This window comes from Pan paniscus, chromosome 1 (assembly GCF_029289425.2).
Source record: "Pan paniscus chromosome 1, NHGRI_mPanPan1-v2.0_pri, whole genome shotgun sequence".
Classification (NCBI taxonomy): Eukaryota; Metazoa; Chordata; class Mammalia; order Primates; family Hominidae; genus Pan; species Pan paniscus.
In genome coordinates, this window is record NC_073249.2 from 101,156,500 (window position 1) to 101,170,304 (window position 13,805).

The 13,805-nt window shown below is 42.4% G+C and overlaps 1 pseudogene; it reads right to left on the reverse strand.

Annotated features, from left to right (window-relative positions):
• Positions 1-1,701: 1,701 nt before the first annotated feature.
• LOC117978246 (neuroblastoma breakpoint family member 15-like) overlaps positions 1,702-13,805 on the reverse strand; it is a 512,107-nt pseudogene continuing 500,003 nt past the window's right edge.

The following is a 13,805-nucleotide window of genomic DNA, read 5'->3' on the forward strand; positions in this document are numbered from 1 at the left end:
TGTTCCAGAGAGTCTTTCAGATATGATTAACATTGGGATGGGCAGACTAAGTGAAGCAGATTGCCCTCCTTAATAGGGGTGGGCCTCATGCAATCAATCAAGGGCCAGGAGAGAATTAAGAGGCCTAATGGGAAACAAATGCTTTCCTGGGTATCCAGCTTTCCTTCCATCTTGGGAATTTCAGCCTCCATAATCTCAGAAGCAAATTCATGTATATATATACACACACATATACATTTCATAGGTATGTGGCTAAGATTGTATTTTTACAAGTTCAGCCATGAGATGATTGGTGAAGCCAGCCAATGAATAAGGGTGTGTTCTATTATACGATTCAGTCTTCTTTTGTAAACGATTGAAGTTCTGCATTTGAAGTAGGAGGATAGGAGGGAGCAAGTCCACCTAGGATGATAACAGCTGAATTTCTCAACATACACTTCAGAGCCGTAGGGGTCAACTTAGAGACTCAAAAATCTCACCCATAATCCTGCCCCTAAACACCAGGGCTAGGGAACACTGTGGCCCTCAGGTGATTTTCTTTAGCCAGGTCTCGGAGCCACACGACGGCAGAGGGAGCAGGAAACACTATGTAAATAGAGGCCAGGACAGCAGGGAGGGCCTGTTCATGATAGAACCCAGGTAAAACTATCCTCAGAAAGCGAGTGTGGAGAAACATAGATCATGCCTGAGACCTGGTGGATTAGAGCACTGGCTACTGGGGAATTGAAAGGAAGGGGCTTCACCGTGCAGAGGACCAGAGGTGCCAATCTTGGAAATGCAGAATTGCTGGGAGATGGGGAGGCACGGACCATGGAAGTATCCTCTGGAGACTCATGGTGAAGAGAACAAATGAATGAAGTAACTGGCAGAAATTAGAGGTCCTGGTAGAACAAAATAGAATCCCACAATGAGAACATACACCATGTATGTCCCCTAAGGAAGACAATATCTCCTAAAAACTCCAGAAAAATCATTTTGGGCAAGCACCTTATATCTAGTAATGCGACCCATGTATCGAGACCGTGAGAAAAGATTATTAAACATGCTAAACTCAGCGAGACCTGATTCCCTCATGAGGACTCTGTTAAGGATGAGTACCACTCAGCAAGTGATGACTGTGACATTCACTTTTGAATAGCTCATGAGCGTTAATATATTTCATTGTGGATCTAAACCAAAAACCAAGGTAGGGGCAAGATGATAATCACAGAATGTCACCGGTATATGTTTAGGTTCAAATACTATTATGAGAAGTGGCAGGTAAAGGAGGTAGGAAAAAGAAAACACATCATGTAATTGACTGTTGTATGGAAATATTTGATGCTGAAAGTTATAATTTAAAACTATAAACCAAATATTAGAAGTGTGTCTAGTTCAAAGGGAGGAAAACCATCAAAAACATTTTTAGTGCAATATTTAACATGAGCTATACAACCCTTCCTAAATGCCAAAGGCACACACAGACACAGACACACACACACACACACACACTCACACTCACGAAGAATACAAATGACTAGAACCAAGAAATGTAAATACATTCTGCTATGTATGGTAAACATAGCCTACAATGTGGAAGAGATTAGAAAATAAACATGGAAATGAAATGTTTTTATTAATTCGCATCAGTACCCACCAAAACCAATCAGCATAATCAAATATTATAACACTGAATGTAAAAAACAATCCAAAAGTCCAGAGTGATAGGCAAAAGGTTTTAATTGTATAGATTAAAATTAACTTTGGACAAAAATTAAAACTCAGGCAGAGAATGTTTTCTTCTTTTTGCAACAGCAGACACTAGTAAAAACAAAGGCACAGTAAAAATTGAGACCCAAAATTTGCAGTGTAGAGATATGAATATAATAATAGACACAGGGAGGATTAATAAATGATAAAATGTTTAGAGGATGATCATTAGAATACAGGATATTTATACTCTTGAAAACCGCTTTCCCAAGTACTTCATTATAAGTAAGGTGTCTCTAACAGGGACAGATCTCCTAGACCCCTCCTTAACCAAGTAACAAGTCCTGATATCATAATGGTGATGGACAAACTAGACCTTCTCTGCACGCAGATGGGCTGAGGTTGGAAACTCACAGCATTGTCTCTGCACTGTTCCCGGCAAAACGTTTAGGCTGAATTTAATCATGAAGACATTTTCAGACAACTTCAGAATGTAGATCATTGAGCCAGACAGCTGACCTGTCCTCTATAAACAAGTCCATGTCACCACCATCCATGACAACAACAAAAAGATGAGGAAATATTTGGGGTTCAAAATAACTAAAGAAATGCAGCTACATTATCTTTTTACTTTTTTTGAACCCAAAATCTCTCTTCTCCTTTTTGTTGTGTGATTTGTGGTGATATGGACTATGTGAAGGAGACAGGTCAGTTGTCCTGCTCAGTGTTCTACATTCTGCAGTGGTCTGGTGATTACCTCCTATGAAACTCAGGCTAAGCGTTTTCTGCAAGAACATGGCATTGTTCATATTCTGCACCAGCAGAGTCCTGGGTGACATGCTGTCTCCTGCCAGCGGCTCCTGACTCCTGTTCTCTACAGGATGGAATTGAGAGGAGCAGGGCTAAGGCCTCCCAATGCTGTTTGTCCATCTAGCTGTGGTCTTCCTAAGTACTGACACCAATTGGAGGCTGAAGGACTGTGGCTTCTCTAACCAAAGGAGCCTAGCGGGTTAACAATTGTCAAGAGCAGTTGGTGGTTCTGAAATACAATCCTCAGCCAAGGATCCCTCCTGTGTTACAGATGGATCAGCTAAAACAAGCCAACACTGAAGACACAAAGAATGAGGTTAGGTTCATTGAAACCAGGGTAACACCTTTGGATGAGCTAAACACAAAGATGACACTGACATTGAGCAGGTATAGAAGCTCAGAGACATGCCTGCAAAATGAAATCCCTGAGGAATTTTGTAGCTACCCAGAGATACGTGGTTCAAATCAAAATGTCCGACTGATCACTCCCGGCATGTGCTGCACAGTTATGTGAACGTGTCACACCTAACGTGGGTCGTCTTCAGACTGAGCACAGGTTGCCACTGGCATGGTTTGAGAATAGGAATAGAGCCATGCCCACTGACCCATCCTATGTCGGGGCTTCCAAATGGAACTATACTTTCATTCAAATCTTCACGTGCCTATAGGTCCTGCCTGCAGGAATGACATCTCTCGGCTTAGTAAGGGCTGATTATTGTGGGAATATGACTTCCATCTGGAACACCAGGTGGAGACTTGTCACCGTCAAAGTAAAAAACCTATTGTCCACGTAAAGGGAGAAGCTGATGTGCTGTTCCTCAAATGAGTAAAACACACTTCTGTAGTGCTGGAATGAGTCAGGTAGTTCAAAGTACATTGACGGAGTCGAATAACATCTATCCAGTGAGTCCTGTAAGACTTCAGGCTCTTCCACTTCCATCAGCACGCCGTTGAGCCTGGAAAAGGAGACAAAACTAAAGAAGCAGCCAGGGAAAATCAGACACCACAGAGCCCCACTAGATTTCAGAAGTAACATAAGGAAGTGGTTAGAAAAGAAAAAGGATAGATCCATTAATGAGGTAAAAAAAAAAAAAATTTATTGCCTTTATGTTGGGATAGAACAGGGCCAGGTAGAAAAGGATGAAAGAGAAAGACAGAGAGAGAGAGACAGAGACAGAGACAGACAGAAAGTGAGCTACTGAATTGGCCAGGTGGCATACTGGTAAGGGAGTAAAAGGACACTCTGAGTTAGTGCCCTCATGACACACAGCAAACTGTGATCATGAAAAGAGTGAGCTCAATAGTTTTCCATAAAATATGCTCAAAATTCGATGCAGTGGCCATGAGAGTACAGCTTTTGAAGTATGGTCAACCTATGGTACGTTAGTAAATGATAAGGGGAGGAAGAAATGGAAACCTAAACATCTACTGCAATGAAAACCAACAGCAATGACAGTAGGAGTAATTCAGCCTTCGTTGAAAACGTGACATCAAACACACTCTGGTTTCCCTGAATCTGTTGCCTCCAGGTGTTAACACAGAATTAAGCATCCACAATTGCTGAAAGTTACCTGGGGCATGGTGGGTTTTGATCTTCTTCCCCTTCTTTTCTTCCCCTTCTTCTTTTCTTGTTTGATCTTCTTCCTCTTCTTTTCTTCCCCTTCCCCTTCTTTTCAATTTCTGCAATAAATTCAGACATGGACAGGCACATTAAGCTGATTCCCCTACACACATAACAATCCACTGTCTAATCCTCACACAGGGACCTCAGGCTCCTCAGCATAAGAATAGGACACTGTGAGAGATATATTTCAGGAGGCCTGAAGGCTGGTCATGATAGAAATTCCTCGGTTTTTCTCCCAGAAACTGTGGGTAAAATGTCCCTATTCTAGTAGATCGTTATCCAAATATCATTGGTCCCAAGTTTGTGCAAACAGTTATGCCATATTTTTCCAATCAATTTAAAGCAAATACCCTCAAATGATTTCTAGGAGAAAAACTGCAATATTTAGCCCTGTCTCATCAAATACTCAGACTGTTCATGGTTGTGAGGACTTTAGACACTGAAATTAGAGTGAAAAAGGAAATCTACAACCCTTGAGTCAAAATCATAGTTCTCTGAATTTGTCACATCTGCCCAGGTCCAATGTCATGAGAGTAGAAACAGAGTGCCACAGGCATGGCCTGAGACTAGGAAGAGAGCCATGCTCACTGACCCATCCCATGTCTGGGCTTCCAGGTAGAACTAGAGTTTCATCCAACCTACAAGTGCCTATAGGTCCTCACTGCAGCAATGACATCTCTCAGCTCAGTAATGGCCACTTGGAGCAGGAATATGATCTTTATATGGAAGACTCAGTGGATCCTTATCACCTTCATAGAAAGGTACTCACCTCCCACATCAAGAGAAAAGCCAACATGTTTTTCCTCCAATGCATAAAAGGAACTTTCATAGGGCTGGCAGGAGTCAGGCTGTTCAAGACAACTGGAAGGAGTTGAATAACATCTATCCAGTGAGTCCTGCAAGACTTCAGGCTCTACTACCTCCAGCAGCTCCCTGCTGAGCCTGGAAAAGGAGGAAAAAGTAAAGAATAAGCCAGGGGAAATCAGACACAACAGAGCCCCAACTAGGTTTCATGGGTAGCATAAGGAAGTGGTTAAAAAAGTAAAAGGATAGATCCATTAATGAGGTAACACATTATTGCCTTCATGTTGGGACAGAACAGGGCCAAATGGAAAAGAATGAAAGAGAAAGACAGATAGACACACACACACACACACAGAGATACACACACGCACACACACACCACACAGAGAGAGAAAGAACGAGCTCAGTGAATTGTCCAGGTGACACACTGATGAGGGAGTAACAGGACACTCTGAGTTAGTGCCCTCAGGACACACAGCATACAGTGATCATGAAAAGACTGTGCTCAATAATTTTCCATAAAATGTGCTCAAGTTTCCATGCAGTCACCATGAGAATACAGTTTTTGAAGTCTGGTCCACCTACAGTAGCTTAGTAAATGATAAGGGGAGGAAGAAATGGAAACCTAAATATCTACTGCAATGAAAACCAACAGCAATGTTAGTAGGAATGATTCAGGCTTGGTTGAAAAGATGTAATCGATAATGTCAGCCCGCTCTGTCTTCCCTGAACCAGGAGTCTCCAGATGTCAACACAGAAGTAGCTGTTCACAATTGCTCAGTTACCTGGGGCATGGTGGGCCTTGGTCTTCTTCCTCTTCTTGGTCCTTTTTAATTCCTGCAATACATTCAGACAGGGACAGACAAAATAAGCCAATTCACCTACACCCATAACAGTCCACTGTCTAATCCCCACACAGGGATCTCAGGCTCCTCAGCATGAGAACAGGACAATGTGAGAGATATACTTCAGGAGGCCTGAAAGCTGGTCATGATATTCTTTGGTTTGCATCTCAGAACCAAGGGTGAAATATCCCCATTCTGGTAGATCGTTATCCCAAAATCATTTATCCCAAGTTTGTACAAACAGTTATGCCTTACTGTTCCCATCAGTTCAAAGAAAATGCCCCAGATGATTTCTAGGAGGAAAACTGCAGTATTCAGCCCTGTCTCATCAAATGCCCAGCTCGTTCATGGATGCAAGAATTTTAGACACTGAAATTAGAATGAAGGAGGAAATCTACAAACCCTTGAGTCCAAATCATAGTTCTGTGAATTTTTTACATCTGCCTGGGTCCAATGTGCTGAGAGCGGGCTCAGGTTGCCACAGGCATGGCTGGAGACTAGGAATAGAGCCTTGCTCACTGACCCATTTCATGTCTAGGCTTCCAACTGAGACTACAGTTTCATTACAACCTGTATGCGCCCATAGGTCCTGCCTGCGGCAATGACATCTCTCGGGTCAGTAAGGGCCACTTGGAACAGGAATATCACCCCTATCTGGAAGACCAGGTGGAGGCTTATCACCTTCATAGTAAGGTACTCACTGTCCACGTCAAGAGCCAAGCCAAGGTACTGTTCCTCCAATGAGTAAACAGCACTGCTGTAGGGCTGGCCTAAGTCAGGCAGTTCAAGATAACCTGAAGGAGTCGAATAACATCTATCCAGTGAGTCCTGCAAGACTTCAGGCCCTTTGTCATCCAGCAGCTCCCTGCTGAGCCTGGAAAAGTAGGAAAAAGTAAAAAATAAGCCAGGGGGAATCAGAAACCACACAGCCCCAGCTAGATTCCATGGCTAACATAAGGAACTGTTTAAAAAGAAAAAGGACAGATCCATTAATGAGGTAATGGATTATTGCCTTTATGTTGGGATAGACCAGGGCCAGGTAGAAAAGAATGAAAGAGAAAGACAGGGAGAGGGAGAGAGAGAGAGAGGAGAAAGTGAGCTCAGCGAATTGGCCGGGTGACACACTGATGAAGGGGTCAAAGGACACTCTGAGTTAGTGCCCTCGGGACACACAGCGAACAGTGATCATGAAAAGAGTGGGCTCAATAATTTTCCATAAACTTGCTCAAGATTCCATGCAGTTGCCATACAGCCTTTGAGGTATGGTCAACCTACAGTAAGTTAGTAAATGATAAGGGGAGGAAGAAATGGAAACCTAAACATCTACTGCAATGAAAACCAACAGCAATGTCAGTAGGAGTAATTCAACCTTCGTTGAAAACATGAACTTGAACACACTCCTGTTTTCCCTGGACGTGGCATCTCCAGGTGTCAACACAGAATGAAGCATCCATAATTGCTCAAAGTTACCTGGGGCATGATGGGTCTTGGTCTTCTTCCACTTCTTGGTACTTTTCAATTTCTGCAATAAGTTCAGACATGGACAGACATATTAAGCTGGTTCTCCTACACACATAACAATCCACTGTCTAATCCTCACACAGGGACTTCAGGCTCCTCAGCATGAGAATAGGACACTGTGAGAGATATTCTTCAGGAGGCCTGAAGGCTGATCACGATAGAGATTCCTTGGTTTTTGTCCCAGAAACTGTGGGTAAAATTCCCTATTCTGGTAGATCGTTATCCCAATATCATTTGTCCCAAGTTTGTGCAAATGGTTATGCCATATTTTTCCAATCGATTTAAAGCAAATGCCCCCAAATGGTTGCTAGGAGAAAAACTGCACTATTCAGCCCTGTCTCATCAAATACTCAGATTGTTCACGGTAGCGAGGATTTTAGACGCTGAAATTAGAGTGAAGGATGAAATCTACAAGATCTACAAAATTGAGACAAAATCAGAGTTGTGTGAATTTGTCACATCTGCCCAGATCCAACATCTTGAGAGTAGGATTAGGGCGCCACAGGCATGGCCTGAGACTAGGAAGAGAGTCTTGCTCACTGACCCATCCCTTGTCTGGGCTTCCAAGTGGAACTAGAGTTTCATTCAACCTACATGTGCCTATAGGTCCTCCCTGTGGCAATGACATCTCTCAGCTCAGTAAGGGCCACTTGCAGTAGGAATATGACCCTAACCAGAAGACTCAGTGGATCCTTATCACCTTCATAGAAAGGTACTCACCATCCATGTCAACAGCCAAGCCAACACGCTGTTGCTCCAATACGTAAAAGGCACTTCTGTAGGGCTGGCATGAGTCAGTCAGTTCAAGACAACCTGAAGGAGTTGAATAACATCTATCCAGTGAGTCCTGCAAGACTTCAGGCCCTTTCTCATCCAGCAGCTCCCTGCTGAGCCTGGAAAAGTGGGAAAAAGTAAAGAATAAGCCAGGGGGAATCAGAAACCACACAGCCCCAGCTGGATTTCATGGCTAACGTAAGGAAGAGTTTGTAAAGAAAAAGGACAGATCCATTAATGAGGTAACAAATTATTGCCTTTATGTTGGGATAGACTAGGGCCAGGTAGAAAAGGATGAAAGAGAAAGACACACACACACACACACAGAGTGAGCTCAGTGAATTGGCCAGGTGACACACTGATGAGCGAGTGAAAGGACACTCTGTATCTGTGCTCTCAGGACACACAGTGAACAGTGATCATGAAAAGCATGCCCTCAATAATTTTGCATAAAATGTGCTCAAGTTTCCCTGCAGTCACCATGAGAATACAGCTTCTGAGGTATGGTCAACCTTCACTAGGTTAGTAAATGATAAGGGTAGGAAGAAATGGAAACCTAAACATTTACTCTAATGAGAACCAAAAAGCAATGTAGTAGGCATAATTCAGACTTGTCTGACAAGACAAAATCATTATTTTCAGCATGTACTGTTTTCCCTGGACTTGGCATCTCCAGGTGTCAACATCAAATTAACTGTCCACAATTTCTCAGACTCACCTGGGACCTGTTGCCTCTTGGTCCTCCTTTTTCACTTGATCCCACCGATGTCCTGCAAATAAATTCAGATGGGCCCTCTTACATTAAGCAGTTCTTCCTTGCACACAGAAACATTCCTCTGTCCAATCCTAACACAGGGACATCAGTCTTGTCAGTGTGAGAACAGGAGACTTTGAGAGAAATATTCCAGTAGGCCTGAGGTCAAGTCTTGAGAAAACTGGCTTGGGTTCTTTCATGAGCCTTGGGCAAAATTCCCCTGTTTTGGAATGTTATCTTCCCTATGTCCTCTGTCCTAGGTTTGTGTACACAAATGAGCAATTTTTTCCCCAATAAATTGTAGGCAAATAGTTCTAACACCTCATAGGAGAGATACTTCAATATTAAGCTTTCTCTCATCAAATACCCAGAATTTGATAGTTTATGAGATTGTGGACACAGAGATTTGATGAAGGGGTGCAATGTACCAGCTCTTGAGTCAAAATGAAACTTGGTTCTACACAGAAGCATCAGCTATTATGGCTTTTGTGGGTGAAAAGTCAGCCATTTATCTAGAAAACATACCAGGAACATGACGGACAGATGAGCTAAAACAAGCGAACTTAGAAGACACAGAAAATGGGGATAAATTCAGTGAAACCTAGGTCACATCTTTCACTGAGAGGTAGACAAGGGTGACACTGGCCTTGGGCAGGTAAAGAACCACACAGACATGCTTTGGGAACAAAACTCATAAGGAATTTTGTAGCTGGCAAGAGACATTTAATTCAGATGAGCTGATCTAACGGACAACTCCTGGGCATGTGCTGCATAGTTTGGTGTGAGTTTGCCACACCTGCCTTGAGTTCAATGTCGTGACAGTCAGTCCAGGTTGGCACGGGCATGGCCTGAGACTAGGAAGAGAGCAAAGCTCACTGACTCACCCCATGCCTGTGCTTCAGACTCGACTCCAGAGTGATTGAAATCTACATTGATATATAGGTTCAGCCCATGGTGATGGCAAATCTCAGCCCAACAAGGGGCACAAGGCCCAAAGATTATGGGGTCTACCTGGGCCATGAACTGGAGCTTTATCACCTTCACAATGGAGTACTCACTGCCTATGTCAACAGCCATGCAGACTTGCTGTTCCTCTAATGAGTGAAATGTGCTGCTGTAAGACTGGTACGAGGCCAACATTTCGGGAGGAATAGAGAGAGTCGAATAACCTTCATCCCAGGACTCCTGGGGGACTTCCTCCTCTTCAGACTCCTGCAGATTCCTGATGAGCCAGGCAGGACAGGGATGATAGAAGATTTAACCAACAGACATTAGACAACAAAACCTCCCAGATGATCTGATGGGAGACAGAATGGAGTGGTCACAGAAACCAAAGGCATTTTTCCTTCAAGAGAAATAAAACTATCCTTCTAAATACAGGGTGGAGGGTGACTGCTCTGGGGACAGAGCAAAAATGGGCAGCATGTGCTCCGTACATTTGCCACAGATGAGCCAACTCAGGGCACCCAGACTCTCCCTGTAAACTACCATCATGACTTGCAGCACAGAGAATTGACACAGGGCTTCAACTACTTTGCATAAATTGGGTTGAATTTTACATGCAGCATTCAAGTGAAGAGAGTTCTTGACGCAGTGCAGACACAGATCTTGTGTATTAAGGGCCCCATTTTCCCAATATTTTGATATAATATATTTACTTTTTCGATTTCTTTTCTTGCAAAAATACTAGCCAACAAACTACCAACAAATAGGAAGAAAGCATATATACATCTCTCCCTGGATTTAAACACATGGGAGAGAATAGGCAACACCAAGAAATCCCTGTTTGAGGGTCTGGAGTGGACTTCCAGCAAACTCCAACAGACCTGAAGTTGAGGGACCTGACTGTTAGAAGGAAAACTAACACACAGAAAGGAATAGCATCAACATCAACAAAAAAGACATCCACCCCAAAACCCCATCTGTAGGTCACCATCATCAAAGACCAAGGGTAGATAAAACCACAAAGGTGGGGAGAAACCAGAGCACAAAAGCTGAAAATTCCAAAAACCTGACATCCCTTCTCCTCCAAAGGATCGCAGCTCCTCGCCAGCAATGGAACAAAGCAGGATGGAGAATGACTTTGATGAGCTGACAGAAGTAGGCTTCAGAAAGTCGGTAACAACAAACTTCTCTGAGCTAAAGGAGGATGTGCGAACTCATCTCAAGGAAGCTAAAAACCTTGAAAAAAGATTAGATGAATGGCTAACCAGAATGAACAGTGTAGAGAAGACCTTAAATGACCTGATGGAGCTGAAAACCATGGCACGAGAACTACGTGATGCATGCACAAGCTTCAGTAGCCAATTCGATCAAGTGCAAGAAACGGTATCAGTGATTCAAGATCAAATTAGTGAAATGAAGCGAGAAGAGAAGTTTAGAGAAAAAAGAGTAAAAAGAAATGAACAAGCCTCCAATAAATATGGGACTATGTGGAAAGACCAAATCTACGTTTGATTGGTGTACTGAAAGTGACGGGGAGAATGGAACCAAGCTGGGAAACATTCTTCAGGATATTATCCAGGAGGACTTCCCCAACCTAGCAAGGAAGGCCAACATTCAAATTCAGGAAACACAGAGAACACCATAAAGATACTCCTCGAGAAGAGCAACCCCAAAACACGTAATTGTCAGATTCACCAAGGTTGAAATGAAGGAAAAAATGCTAAGGGCAGCCAGAGAGAAAGGTCGGATTACCCACAAAGGGAAGCCCATCAGACTAGCAGCAGATCTCTTGGCACAAACCCTACAAGCCAGAAGAGAGTGGGAGCAATATTCAACATTTTTTTTTTCCATATGTATAGTTTTCTTTTATTATTTTTTGTGTGTATGTATATACATATATATATATTTTAATACTTTAAGTCTTAGGGTACATGTGCACAATGTGCAGGTTAGTTACATATGTATACATGTCCACATTGGTGTGCTTCACCCATTAACTCATCATTTAACATTAGGTATATCTCCTAATGCTACCCCTCCTTCCTCCCCGCACCCTACAACAGGCCCCAGTGTGTGATGTTCCCCTTCCTGTGTCCATGTGTTCTCATTGTTCAATTCCCACCTGTGAGTAAGAACATGTGGTATTTGGTTTTTTGTCCTTGCAATAGTTTGCTGAGAATGATGGTTTCCAGCTTCATCCATGCCCCTACAAAGGACATGAACTCATCATTTTTTATAGCTGCATAGTATTCCATGGTGTATATGTGCCACATTTTCTTAATCCAGTCTATCATTGCTGGATATTTGGCTTGGTTCCAAGTCTTTGCTATTGTGAATAGTGCCTCAATAAACATATGTGTGCATGTGTCTTTACAGCAGCATGATTTATAATCCTTTGGGTATACACCCAGTAATGGGATGGCTGGGTCAAATGGTATTTCTACTTCTAGATCCCTGAGGAATTGCCACACTGCCTTCCACAATCGTTGAACTAGTTTACAGTCCCACCAACAGTGTAAAAGTGTTCCTATTTCTCCACATCCTCTCCAGCATCTTCAACATTCTTAAAGAAAAGAATTTTCAACCCAGAATTTCATATCCAGCCAAACAAAGCTTCGTAAGTGAAGGAGAAATAAATCTTTTACAGAGAAGCAAATGCTGAGAGATTTTGTCACCACCAGGCCTGCCTTACAAGAGCTCCTAAAGGAAGCACTAAACATGGAAAGGAACAACCGGTACCAGCCACTGCAAAAACATGCCAAACTGTAAAGACCATTGACGCTAGGAAGAAACTGCATCAACTAACGGGCGAAATAACCAGCTAACATCATAACGACAGGATCAAATTCACACATAACAATATTAACCTTAAATGTAAATGGGCTAAATGCCCCAGTTAAAAAAACACAGAATGGCAAATTGGATAAAGAGTCAAGACCCATCAGTGTGCTGTACTCAGGAAACCCATCTCACATGCAGAGACCCACATAGGCTCAAAATAAAGGGATGGAGGAAGATCTACCAAGAAAATGGAAAACAAAAAAAGGCAGGGGTTGCAATCCTAGTCTCTGATAAAACAGACTTTAAAACAACAAAGATCAAAAGAGACAAAGAAGGCCACTACATAATGGTAAAGGGATCAATTCAACAAGAAGAGTTAACTATCCTAAATATATATGCACCCTATACAGGAGCACCCAGATTCATAAAGCAAGTCCTGAGAGACCTACAAAGAGATTTAGACTCCACACAATCATCATGGGAGACTTTAACACCCCACTGTCAATATTAGACAGATCAATGAGACAGAAGCTTAACAAGGATATCCAGGACTTGAACTCAGCTCTCCACCAAGCAGACCTAAAAGACATCTACAGAACTCTCCACCCCAAATCAACAGAATATACATTCTTCTCAGCACATCACACTTATTCCAAAATTGACCACATAGTTGGAGGTAAAGCACTCGTCAGCAAATGTAGAAGAATGGAAATCACAACAAACTGTCAGACCACAGTGCAATCAAATTAGAACTCAGGATTAAGAAACTCACTCAAAACCACACAACTACATGGAAACTGAACAACCTGCTCCTGAATGACTACTGGGAAAATAACAAAATGAAGGCAGAGATAAAGATGTTCTTTGAAACCAATGAGAACAAAGACACAACATACCAGAATCTCTGGGACACATTTAAAGCAATGTGTAGAGGGAAAATTATAGCACTAAATGCCCACAAGAGAAAGCAGAAAAGATCTAAAATTGACACCCTAACATCACAATTAAAATAACTAGAGAAGCAAAGCAAACAAATTCAAAAGCTAGCAGAAGACAAGAAGTAACTAAGATCAGAGCAGAACTAAAGGAGATAGAGACACAAAAAAACCTTCAAAAAATCAATGAATCCAGGGCTGGTTTTTTGAAAAGATCAGCAAGAAAACCCTGTTTGGCTAGTTCACCTGGCTCATCTGATGGCAAGTTCCTATCTTGAGAGGACTATGAAATTAAAACCAATACAAGTGCCACAAATAAAATA